Source organism: Phoenix dactylifera, unplaced genomic scaffold (assembly GCF_009389715.1).
Source record: "Phoenix dactylifera cultivar Barhee BC4 unplaced genomic scaffold, palm_55x_up_171113_PBpolish2nd_filt_p 000351F, whole genome shotgun sequence".
NCBI classification, from domain to species: Eukaryota; Viridiplantae; Streptophyta; class Magnoliopsida; order Arecales; family Arecaceae; genus Phoenix; species Phoenix dactylifera.
Window position 1 is genome coordinate 120,127 of NW_024067809.1, and position 12,179 is coordinate 132,305.

The following is a 12,179-nucleotide window of genomic DNA, read 5'->3' on the forward strand; positions in this document are numbered from 1 at the left end:
CTCCTCTCCTTGAGTGCGGCATGAAGAGAAGGGCCGGCGCCCCCCTTCCCTCTTAGGCAATATGTCTAGGGCTCCTAGATTGTAGGAGCCCTAGATGGCTTTATAAGGAGGCATGAGGCCGGCGCCCTAAATAAGAGCTCTCTTCCTCCTCTTGCTGCCGCCACCAGCCCCCTCCTCTCTTGGTTCAGCCGCAAGCAAAGGGAGAGCAAAGTCCAAGCGTTGGCGTCATCCTCTTCCTCCAATCCTTCTTCCAACGTAGGGAAAAGAAAGAAGGCTGCAGAAGCTGTGTTCTTCTTCCTTGAGTCCCTTCTTCTTCTTCCTCCTCTCAAGCACTTTCAAGAGTTGAAAGAAAGAGAGGAGATCAGCCATCAAAGGAAGTCTCTGCAAGGGAGCTAGCACCCCGGGGAGACGAGAAAGCTTTGATCGGTCCTCTGCTTCGTGTGGATATCCGTAGAGGCCGGACGTTTGAACGGCTTCAAGCGAACCCTCTTCCTAAACCACGAATTCAGATTCGCGGTGATCATCTACCCGCGCAAGGTGAAGATTTGATCTTCCTATTAGTTTTAAAAGGATTTAATTCTTACCTAATTACGAAAGGTCTCGAAACAACGTTCATGAGATGAACGTCGAACTCGTGCATGCCGATTCCGCTGCCATCTGAAAAATTTTGAAATATCAGCGGCATGGGCGGGTTCCCAACACCAATTTCTTACAATTAAAAAATTAGCTTTGGGACACAATTGAAAGTGAATCCTAGGTTCTTCGGTGTTAAGAATGCTGAATTTTTTTTTTTTTAACCATGGCTGAACCTAATCGGGTTGCCTACGTGCCCCTTCATAAAGGGGATCAAGCCATACGTAGTTCTTTTTAAGTTTCAAAAACACGGCGAAAAAAATTGAATCAAACAATTTAAGTCGTGCATGCTTGCAAGATCAAATCTAGAAATCAGCATTGTAAGCCGGCATAATCCTATGTGAGGAGCCCCAAAGGAGGATAAAATCTCGGAGAATCGAACCTAGATCCTGACTCCAAAATAAAAGATTAATATAGAATTAATATCTTTTATGATGGAAGAAACTTATGGATCTGATTCTTGACTTCGCAGCCACGTACACGAATGGCCTCTATGAGAAGTACACGCGAAGCCCTAGGTAGATCGTCTTCCGTAGGAGTGCTAGCTTGCGCAGGAACGTTGCAATGGCTGAAGCTTTCTCCTTCTAAACACTCAACCTTTGATTATTCTTCAAGGAGATGGAGGATGGACGTGAGGAAGAAGGAGAAGAAGGGATGGAGGCCCTCAAGAAATTTTTTCAGAATTTTTTGAAACCTCTAAATATTGTATATGATGAACCCTAGGCATGGGGGTCTTTTATAGGCAAAAGACCCCCCCACGCCTCCCATCTAATTTAGCCAATTAATTTGGCTGATAAAATCTCCAAAAAATTTTGGTTATTTGGCAGCTAAGAGGAGATAAATATATCCAAATTTTGTGCATTTTGGATCAAAGATAGGAATTCATGCATCCAAAGTTCAGCCGCAACCACCCTATTTCATGTACCATGCAATCCCTACAAATTAGAAAATTCATCTAAATCTTTTTAGGAAGATTTGAGGTGCCATTTTTATAGGAAATATAGCCCCACGCCTTCTCTCTTCTTATACCAATTTTTGGCTAAAAATAGAGAGGATAGGCGGAATGGTTAATATTGGGGATAAATCAAGGTGTCATTCTTCTCCAAGAAGATAAGGATGAGTTCCTAAAATTTAGGGATTCTTCTTCTTATCCAATTCTAATTATTTGGACTCATAATCCTCATCAAATAAGGTCTCCTAATTGATTTGGATCAAGCCCAATCCAATTGGGTCAAGTTCCATCAATTGGGTCAAGCTCAATCTACTTGGGTTGAACCCAATCCAATTAGGTCAAACCCTGATGCAGCCCAAATTGAATCCTATTCAATTTGGCTCAACTTAAGCCCAATTACTCAATCAAATTGAGTTTATTATCAATCTAATTGCTAATTAATCCTTCAATAATTCAATAATTATTTTAATGCAACTTTTGCTTAGGATAATTTGTCAATCGAATTGACCAAATTATCCTTGAATGATTCTTAATCATCAATCAGCCATTTGATCAATCTAGAAACTTTATGCGTGTGACCCCATAGGTTCGAACCTAAGCCGGTAGCACAAGAACAACTTCTTGTACTAATCGAAATGACCATCTAGCAATGGTACCCGACGTCCCGATAGGCCGAATGATTGCAAAGCAACATTCAAGAACCCTTGGACTATGGTTACCGTATAATTTATCCCTTTGACTCCTAATGCCAGGATGACTTAAAGCTCACTGTCAACCCTATAATTAGTACATCCATTATTTGATTAACTTTAGATATCCCGTGGCTCCTCACTAGGATTACCCTGGCCAAGATTTTGCTAAATTAATCACAAGACATTATCTCCTATTTCCAGGAGGGGTCAATTCCATCTTGACTCACAACTGACTACGCAAGTACTTGACTGCACCCAGTGACCTTCCGTCACTAAATTAGAAATTCAGGTAGTCCGGTACCAAAGTACAGTGGTTGCTTGCTAATCACTTTGGTGATCTCAGGTCTGAGGGATACTTATACCTATATCCACTCGGAACATCTCTTAATAGTAGAGTGTTCCGGAATTGGTCATGTTCAGTGAAATGTACTCCTACACTTCACCTGTGTGACATATTAGTGTCTCCACACTCCTTGGTTAAGAGGACAACCAACGTATATGTAATACAACAACTTAATCTCGATAATGCTGTCGTTCTAGTAACAACATATCATTTGATCGCGAACAGTTTTAAGGACTCGAAGATAAATCCTCCTTTATCATAAAATAAGTCCTAAGGACTTCATCATGTAAGAGTTCATTTGAAGATGTACAATGAAATGATGAATAATGCCAAATAACACTTTATTAATTTATCAATTCATTTACAAAATTCAATCATCAATATACTGACGATTGACACTTAGGATACAAATCCCAACAACTCCCACTTAGCCTAATGCCAATCAGCACAGTATCTAGTACCCATCTTGGACTTGTATTCGTTGAACTCTTTGATGCCGATGACTTTGATAAATGGGTCAGTCAGATTTTCTTTTGTATCAATTTTCTGTAGAATCTGCCACTCTGTGCAGCTTCGAACTTTTTCAGCAGATAGCACCACCCTTAAGAGTAAAGATATAACCCGACACGCTCTTGCTATCATCTCGATCTGACTGGAAACTGGAATCAGTATAACCCTCAAGTTTCAAGTCAGAATCACCATAGATAAGTCACTGGTCCTTAGTATTTCTCAAATACTTAAGGATGATTTTTACAACCTTCCAGTGGTTGCTACCTGGATCAGACTGGTATCTACTCACTACTCCTAGTGAGTATGCCACGTTTGGTCTAGTACATGTTATGGCGTACATTATAGATCCCACTACCGAAGCATATGAAATTCTGATTAGTGCTAAATAATGTACAAATTAATATCTTATTCATAGCACTTATCATTATTTTAATTCACATATTTTGTAAATTCAACTAAAAAACTGTGTTACCTTCATCATTGCATTTTAATAAATTATTAAAAGTAATTCAAGTTTTACTTATTTATTTACTGATTAAGCTTAATGTATGTAGGTCGAGTCAAGCTTAATTAGGTAAAGCCTAAACTGATACTGCATCATTTCACATCCTCCAGAGTCGACTCCAAGAACTCTTCTCTAAAACCCAGTGTTTCCTATTAATTCCTGACTTTTTACAAGTTTACCTAAATTTCTTCTCACTCGTTCCAACTCTCTTTCTACGTGTTCCAATTCTCCTGTTTTAACTTTAAAAATAATAGAATCCCTTCAATCATTTGTCTCTAAGATCTCAAAATATATCATCTCTAGCCGCACGGATCCTAAAGAATTCTAGCGTTGGCCTCTTCCGTTTCCCAGCCATTCACATTATCCCTCACGCCTGTGAGCTTCATCCACATCCATTCCGCGCTTATCCTCTTATCCTCTTCTTCAAAATAGAGCCAGCTCAATCCCATCTTCTTCGTGATTCTCTTCCTCCTTAAATCCTTCCCTCCCATGTCCAAAGAATAGATTCTTCTCTTCCGGCTTGATCTCATGAAATCCCCAACGTCCCAGCATCCTCATCCTCTTCCCATCGTGTCTTCACAATAGTCTTCACTTCCAGCCGTTCCCTCCATCTTCACGGGATAAACTCAAATCCCATCCCCCAGCTCGTCCCGCCTTCATCCCTTTCAGCATCCATCAAGTCCCACCGTCCGCAAATCCCTCCTCAACTTCATCTTCCCTTCCGTCTGCATGAACCCAGCAACCGCATTCATTCCATGATGCGACTTCATCCTCCCAAACCTCACGGACCAGCAAACACGGCATCCAAAGATCTCCTCCCAGTCGGAAGAAAGCTTATCCCATGATCCTTTTCTTCCAGATTCGTTTCATCCATATCCACGCTCACAAATCCAGCTTTGCTTCCTTATCTGAATCCCCTGTTCCCACCGAACTCAGGATCCAATCTTAACTCCCAGCATCTACGAATTCCTCTGTTCCGGAATCACTACCAGCCGATTCCCATGATCTTTGCTTGCGCATCTTGCTCATCTCCCCTGCTTCCAAATCTCCCAGATTTCTTTCTAGCTGCCAGCCGTCTCAGCTTCATCACTTCCGAATCCCGAATGTTCTTCCTCACATCACAAGTCGGCCACGTCCTGAATCTTCCCCTGTTTCGGAACAACATCCTCCCAGCCGAATCTAGCATCCTCATCCTCTCCTCATCTACGGATTCACCCTAGATCCCAGCCTACCCACTACTTTCGAACCAGCTGATAGTCAACTTTAAAGACCACGCAATAGCACGTATCTAGTAGGATAGTGATTATGGGTATCGATCCACAGGGATTGGGGTATAGTTGTTTTTCTTTAAAAATAAAAATATTTGAAAAAGAGAATTTGTGAAAACTATTAAACTAAGTAATTTGATAAGAAATGCAATTAAAACGATCAGTTTGGGGAACCTAGGGCAAGGAATTCACCACTAACATCGGAACAAGGATTAATTATATTTTTAATTTATTCTTGGATTATTATGCAAATTGGCTACAAGCCTAATAAGCATTCGAATAAAATTTCACAGAAGTAATTTAAGCATAATCCATCTTCAGTTGGCATGAAATGTCTACCCTAATCTAAGGTGGCAGCACATCGCATCTTTCCTAAGCATGGACTATCTTATTTTTACTTCAATGATCATGAAGAACAGTTGTACAAACTTCACATTTAAAATCACAGAAATTAAATATGATCCAAAAGAAGATATCCATTAAAAACAATAAGTTCATACAACCCCAAGAATATAAAATAAAATATAAAACCCGTGTCCCTTTGTTAGGGCTGCATCCAGCCCTAGTGAGGAGATCAGCCTTCCATGGAGTGGTGGATGGTAGCAGCACAGCAGCAGGCTTCCATCTCTTCCTTCCGCCGGCTTCTTTTCCCTCTTGAACTTCTATGGAAATTCATTCCCGAAATACCCAAAAGTTCTCTCTCCCCTTTTATTCTTGTGGGAACTCCACCCGAGAAGAGATGCCCCGGCTGAAGAGAAGAACTCTTCCTTTTATAGGCTCGGCATCCCCTCTCTCTCTTCTGTTTCGTGGCTCTTCCGAATGGGAGGATCATCTTGGATGCCGTGAAGCTTGAGAGGATGAAGCCGAGGAAGTTGGAGAGCTGATCCCTTGAATCGCGGATGATTCGAATGGGATGCTGATGATGCAGCTGTTGAAGACCGGATTGTTGCAGATGCAGGGGATTTGATCCACCGATGGGCAGCTGGAAGTTTGGTTGAACGAGATGTGAGGAGAGATGGCTCCACGCGGACGGGAGGAAGGCTGGCGCGTGGACGTTGGAAATCTTATGTGGTTGCTGAATAAGGACGATACTCTATTTGAAACAGGGGAGGATGCATTTGTTGGCTTGAAGCTGTGGATCGGCTCGGGAAGAATCCATCGCGGGTGATGAGAGATTGGATACGGCTGGGAAGGAAAGTTTATCCGTGGATGAAGATAAGATGAGCCGGAAGTTTGTTCAGTGGAGAACGTCGGATGAACTGAATTGATTCGGCTGGGAAGAATAAGAATGAATGCAGAGACGTGGGAGTTAGGATTCTGAACGGAATCTGGGACGTATATTGGATGTTATTCGGAGAAGAGGATGAGGCTTGGATGATGATAGGAAGGCTGGGAGCTAGCGGAATCTAGTTGGGATCATTTGGCTGTGGGTGTGTGAGAAGATCTCGGAGGAAGAAAACGGACGTTGAAGACGCTGGGAGCAAATCCGGATGAAGTATGGTTCCTGGTTCTCATCCAGAAGGGAAGGGATAAGCGGAACAGGGGAGGTGAACTGATCCGTGGATGAAGTCAATTCCGAACGGGAGGAAGAAACCAATGGATTCGTGAGCTGGGGTTGGTTGGCAGATGGGTCTCGAGCTTATCCGGCAGAAGATTGGGATGATCTGTGGTCGATGGAGGCTGATCGCGGCTGGGAGACGATCACGGAATGGATGTGCACGCGGATGGGAGGAGATCTAATCCATTGGCTGTGTGTTCTGTTTCCGTGAAGTTTGGAAAGAAGAATCGGAAGCACGGGATCACGGGATAGGATTTGTTCCGCTGGAAACAGAGGAGCTGGGAGGTTTGGGATGCTCACGGGATGAGAATGATAAATCATGGGCTGGGAAGGACGTGGAGATCTCGGCTGAGAGATGGAATACAATCCATGAAGCCGAGAGGATGGGAGGAAGTTGGGACTCGGATGGCTTGGTTTGCTTCGTGGGAGACTTGAGAGGATAAGAAAAATGTGGAAGGGAAGATCATGCACGAGATGTAAAGCAGGGGAATTAATTCGTGGATAATGGAATGACTGGAATGGCTGGTTTCAATCGGAATAAAGTCTAATAAATGTGATACGGGTTTAAACAGTGCAACATGGGATGTTTTGGGACAAAATGTTAGAACATGAAAAGTCGAGCTCAGTTAGATGTGAAAGAAACAATAAAGTTGGGATGAACGGCTGAATCGAAAATCTGAGAGGATTTGAATCACAGGGTGCATGCGATTTGGGTACAGGAATAATCCCTAATGAACTTGACTCAACCTGCATACATTAGACTCAATCAGTAAATAAATAAGTAAAACATGAATTACCTTTAATAATTTATTAGAATGCAATAATGAAGGTAACATTTTTTTTATGTTAAATTCACAAAATATATGAATTAAAATAATGATAAGTGCTATGAATAAGATATTAGTTTATACATTATTTAGCACTTATCACACCCCCTAACCTATATTTTGCTAGTCCTCGAGCAAAATAAAAACTAACTCACTTTCGCAGGAATTGCGATTGCATTTACCATATGCAATAAGGCTTTAAAACCCTAGGTGGCCCTAGTGGATGAGTTTTGTTTCGTGAGGGTTTTCGGCTCAGATACCCACAAACTGTGGTCTCTAATTTATTTTATTAAAATCTAATTTTAAATGCATAAGTGCCAATAACTTCAAAAGCACACAAAGTTTTAATTACTAAGTCAGCCCAAATCTTAGGTCAGTATGCAACTTAAGTTGAAGTCATTAAATTTCTGTTAGAGAGTTGTAAGGCATATTTATACTTGGGTGCTCAGTGATATCTGAACCATACACAAGCTAAGGCTTTAGATTTCCCAAAATACTGCTAAAGCTAGTAGTTTCCAAGAATTGATCGTATAAGACCTAATCACTGATTCAAAATCATCCTATCTTGCAGGATTTCGAGAATTATGGATATTTACTTTAATACCTCATGGGCTTTATCTGTAATATTCCAGTTTACTCGAATTTTACAACGACGGCTTTCACACTATCACCTTTTTCAAGGTCAATATTATTTTCTCTTTCTCTATTTTTTACAACGACGGCTTTGACAATAGGTAGCCCTTTTCGATGTACCTGACTAAATTCACTTCTTCTCTTTTTTTTTTCTTTTTTTTTTCTTTTTTTTAAACATTGGATAATAGTGAATTAGATAGGAATGATTCATCAGGACTCAAGGTTGCTACCAAACTTAACAACATAATGTTGAACCTAACCCTTAGAAGTGCAGGCCATGTGTGTTGTGAAATTCCAAAGTAAAAATTATCTTACAACTCGCTAAAAGAACTTTTAATAAAAAGAACTCAAATTGTCTTACTCCTGACTAGTCATTAGGCTTTTTTAGATTTTATATACTTTATGTGATTATCATTTCAGCACTAAGGCATAGAAATTAGATTTTTTTTTTTGAAATTCACTCAAAAATGTGAAAATGCGAAAAATTCCTTCAAAAATTTGAAACCTATACCCCCCAACCTAGATCAGACATTGTCCTCAATGTTTTTTTTTTGAATATTATATTATTATTTTTATTTTTTTATATATATATTTTATTTTGGACGAAAATATGATGCATATGGAGGATAGAAGCATTTTACCGTAGTTGCATCAGTAATATGAGGGATCTTGTTAAGAAAATAACAAAAAAGCGACAAGAAAATATGCAAAAATAACCTACAAGAATTGGGTTGCCTCCCAACAAGCGCTAAGTTTAACGTCTTCAGCCAGACGCAGTGCATCCTTATCAAATCATACCGGGTTCATGCGGGGTTCTCCAAGAAAGAAAATTTGTGGAAGACTGATTGTTGGGCAGGAAGTTGACTGCTTCTATGGCCTTGTCTATATCAAAGTCAAAATGGGCCAAGTATGTTTTCAGATGGTTATCTGCCAAAATATAGGGAAGGGTTTCTTCTACAAAATCGTCCATTTTGTCTATTCGGAAGCACTCAACTTCTTTTGCAGGTTGATCAGAGGCACGAAATATATTTAACTTGACCTTCATATTCCCAAAGGATATATTCATCACCCCAGTTCTACAATTTATACTCGCATTGGCTGTAGCTAAAAAGGGGCGTCCAAGGATCACGGGGATTTGTTTCTTAGGATTAGGCTCATGTTCCATATCAAGGACGATAAAATTTACTGGAAAATAGAATTTGTCTACCTTGACAAGAACATCTTCAATTATTCCTCGTGGTATTTTTACAGATCGATCAGCCAATTGAAGGAATACCGAGGTTGGTTTTAACTCACCTAACCCAAGTTTCTCATAAACTGAGTAAGGTAAAAGGTTGACACTTGCCCCTAGATCTAAGAGTGCTCGATCAATGAAATTATTTCCTAAGACACAGGAGATGGTGGGAGCACCAGGATCTTTAAATTTTGGAGGGGTGTTGTGTTGGAGAATAGAACTCACTTGCTCAGTTAGGAAGACTTTTTTAGGCACATGTGTCCTAGATTTTCGCTTTTGGGTATAAAGGTCTTTAAGAAATTTGGCATAGGAGGAAACTTGTCTAATAGCATCAAGAAGCGGGAGATTGATTTTGACTTGTTTGAAAACCTCCATCATCTCCTCTAGTGAAGTTTCCTTTTTGCCAAAGGAAGAGGGTGAATTAAGAGCTTCAGGAAATGGGGCCTTTGGGATATGAGTTTTGGCAGAAGGTGGACTAGCTGAAGAAGAAGAAGAAGGTTTTAGATTTTCATTTGACACATTTCTATCCTCTTCTTTACCTTCCTTATTGTTATCCTCCCCAATCCTATTGTCTACTATACGTCCACTCCTTAGGGTAGTCAAAGCATTGGCTTGTTCATGATGAATTGTATTTAGTTGATTTTCTTGAGCCATGTATTGTCCCCTAGGATTACTCACTGGTTGGCTTGGAAGCTTTTCTTCCTCTCGCTTGTTCATTGCATTAGCTAGTTGCCCCATTTGGGATTCTAGCTTGGCGATCGATTGCGTGTGAGAGTGCACCAATTGTGTAATGGTTTCCAAATCTTGAAGGGAGGTCAACACTTTCTTCTCAAAGGCAGTGTTTCTATGGGGTGGAGGAGGAGTGTGTTGAAATTGAGTCGAAGGACGGTAGGGATTAATATTCTGGAATGGTTGAAAGTTTTGGGAATAAGGTTGGGAAGTATTGGGAGTCTGCTGCTTCCAAGAAAAATTTGGATGGTTGCGCCATCCCGGGTTATAAGTGTTAGAATACGGATCATTACCCGGTCTAGGCTGTGTTTGAGCAGCGTTGACTTGTTCTTGCACAAATTCAGAAAATTGAGCTGCCGAAGGACATTCATGAATAGGGTGAGAAGGGCTAGAGCAAAGAGCGAAAACTTGTGCTTGGGGAAAATATGGAAACTGTTCTCTCGACATTAGCTGGTCCAACTTGCGGGATAGTGCATCTACTTTGTCAGATAAACCTATGGACTGGCTAACTTCATATATGGTCCCTTTTCTTTGAGAACTCAAGGGTGCTTGACGAGCAGAGGAGGCATGGTGGAGGGAATTTTCATTAAGGTTTTCAAACATCTGCCATGCCTCATGCTCACTCTTAAGCATGAAAGTTCCCCCACAAGAAGCATCAACCATTTGACGATTTCATTCGGACAGTCCGTCATAAAAGCATTGCACTAATTGCCACTTGGGTATTTGATGATGCGGGCATTTTCGGAGTAAATCTCTAAATTTTTCCCAAGTTTCATGAAATTCTTCCCCGTCAGATTGGGAGAAGCTCGTGATAGCACGCCTAAATTGGTTTGTTCTTCCTATGGGAAAATATTTTTTTAGGAATTCATGTTGCATTTGAACCCATGAAAGAATGGAATTAGCTTCTAATGAATGGAGCCACTGCTTAGCTCTATCCTTAAGAGAAAAAGGGAATAACCTAAGTTTCAGAGCGTCATCAGTGAAGTTTTGAATTTTTACAGTGGTGCAGATCTCAAGGAACTCATCTAAATGTTTGTATGGATCTTCATTGTTAAGTCCATAAAAAGAGGGAAGCATTTGGATGACACTAGACTTAATCTCAAACTGTACAGCAGCAGTGGTATCAGGTAGTCGAATACAAGATGGCGAGGTATAAATGGAAGGAGTGAAGTACTCCTTTAACAGCTTGGGTTGTTCTTCAGCCATCTTGATAGGTGAAGCAGATCCTAGGGTTCTATAAGTGCGGATTTCGGCTCGAAGGGCCCTAATAGAACGTTCTATTTCAGAGTCAAACGGTACTAATTCAAGAGATCTAGAACGACACCCTAGCATACACTAAGACTCCTCTGATCAGTACAGTCAAGCATGCAAGAAAAACACAATTCCTTATGTTCACCCTAAAATCACTAGACAGCTCCTAACTGGTTTGAAGATGGCACCTAAGCCTCCAATCCGGTCTAATGACTGAGTTGACCAGGTAAGCTCCCAGGTAAGTGGGGGGGTCACGATGCGTTGCAAAGGTCCCACTTAAAAACCACTTGCCTCGAACAGATGAACTGTCTCCCTTAGGACAAAGCTTGCCTAGACATCAACTGAGCCACAAAGCGAAATTGGTGCAACTTTCGGTGATCTTCGTCCTATTGAGCTCGAATGTCCCTAGGGGCCAACGTCTAATTGATTTTAGTCAAAGGGATAGCTATGTGAAAATTGATTCACCTAATTTGGGCAAGAATCTGGTGATGAAATCCAGTTCTTATCTTCTTGGGGGGATTGCCCTTACTATGTGCGGATTAATTGGTGTATGTGTATCAAGCATGCATTCACACTTTTGCTGAATTTAAAATCAAACAATCACCACAAAAGGAAATTTAAATAAGAAAGGTTTAGAGGTTACCAAAGAGAATTTCTCCAGCAATTTTGAAAAAAATTTAGGCAAACTTCGACAGCATTCTTTTTCCAGCAGTTCCCTTTTTGATTGTCCCAGATGCTCTCTTTGATTCCTGATCAAATCATACAAAAAGAAAAACCCAAAAATTAGTAAGAGAGAAAAAAGGGATAAGTAAAGTAACAAAAATAGAAAATATTTTTATTTTATTTTAGATATATATATATTATTATTATTTTATTTTTATTTTTTTAAAAAAAAAATTTTATGAAAAGAAAAACAACTGTGCTAGCAATCCCCGGCAACGGTGCCAAAAATTGATAGCCAACTTTAAAGACCACGCAATAGCACGTATATGGTAGGATAGTGATTACGGGTATCGATCCACAAGGATTGGGGTACAATTGTTT

General features: G+C 40.4%; 1 long non-coding RNA gene across 1 annotated transcript; it reads right to left on the minus strand.

The window, feature by feature from the left end:
- Nucleotides 1-5,909: 5,909 nt before the first annotated feature.
- On the minus strand, nt 5,910-11,837 carry LOC120105726. The gene is made up of 2 exons (XR_005508043.1): nt 11,779-11,837; nt 5,910-7,208 (listed from the first exon to the last, which is right to left on the minus strand). It is a non-coding gene; the product is annotated as an uncharacterized LOC120105726 (long non-coding RNA).
- Between the last annotated feature and the right edge of the window lie 342 nt (nt 11,838-12,179).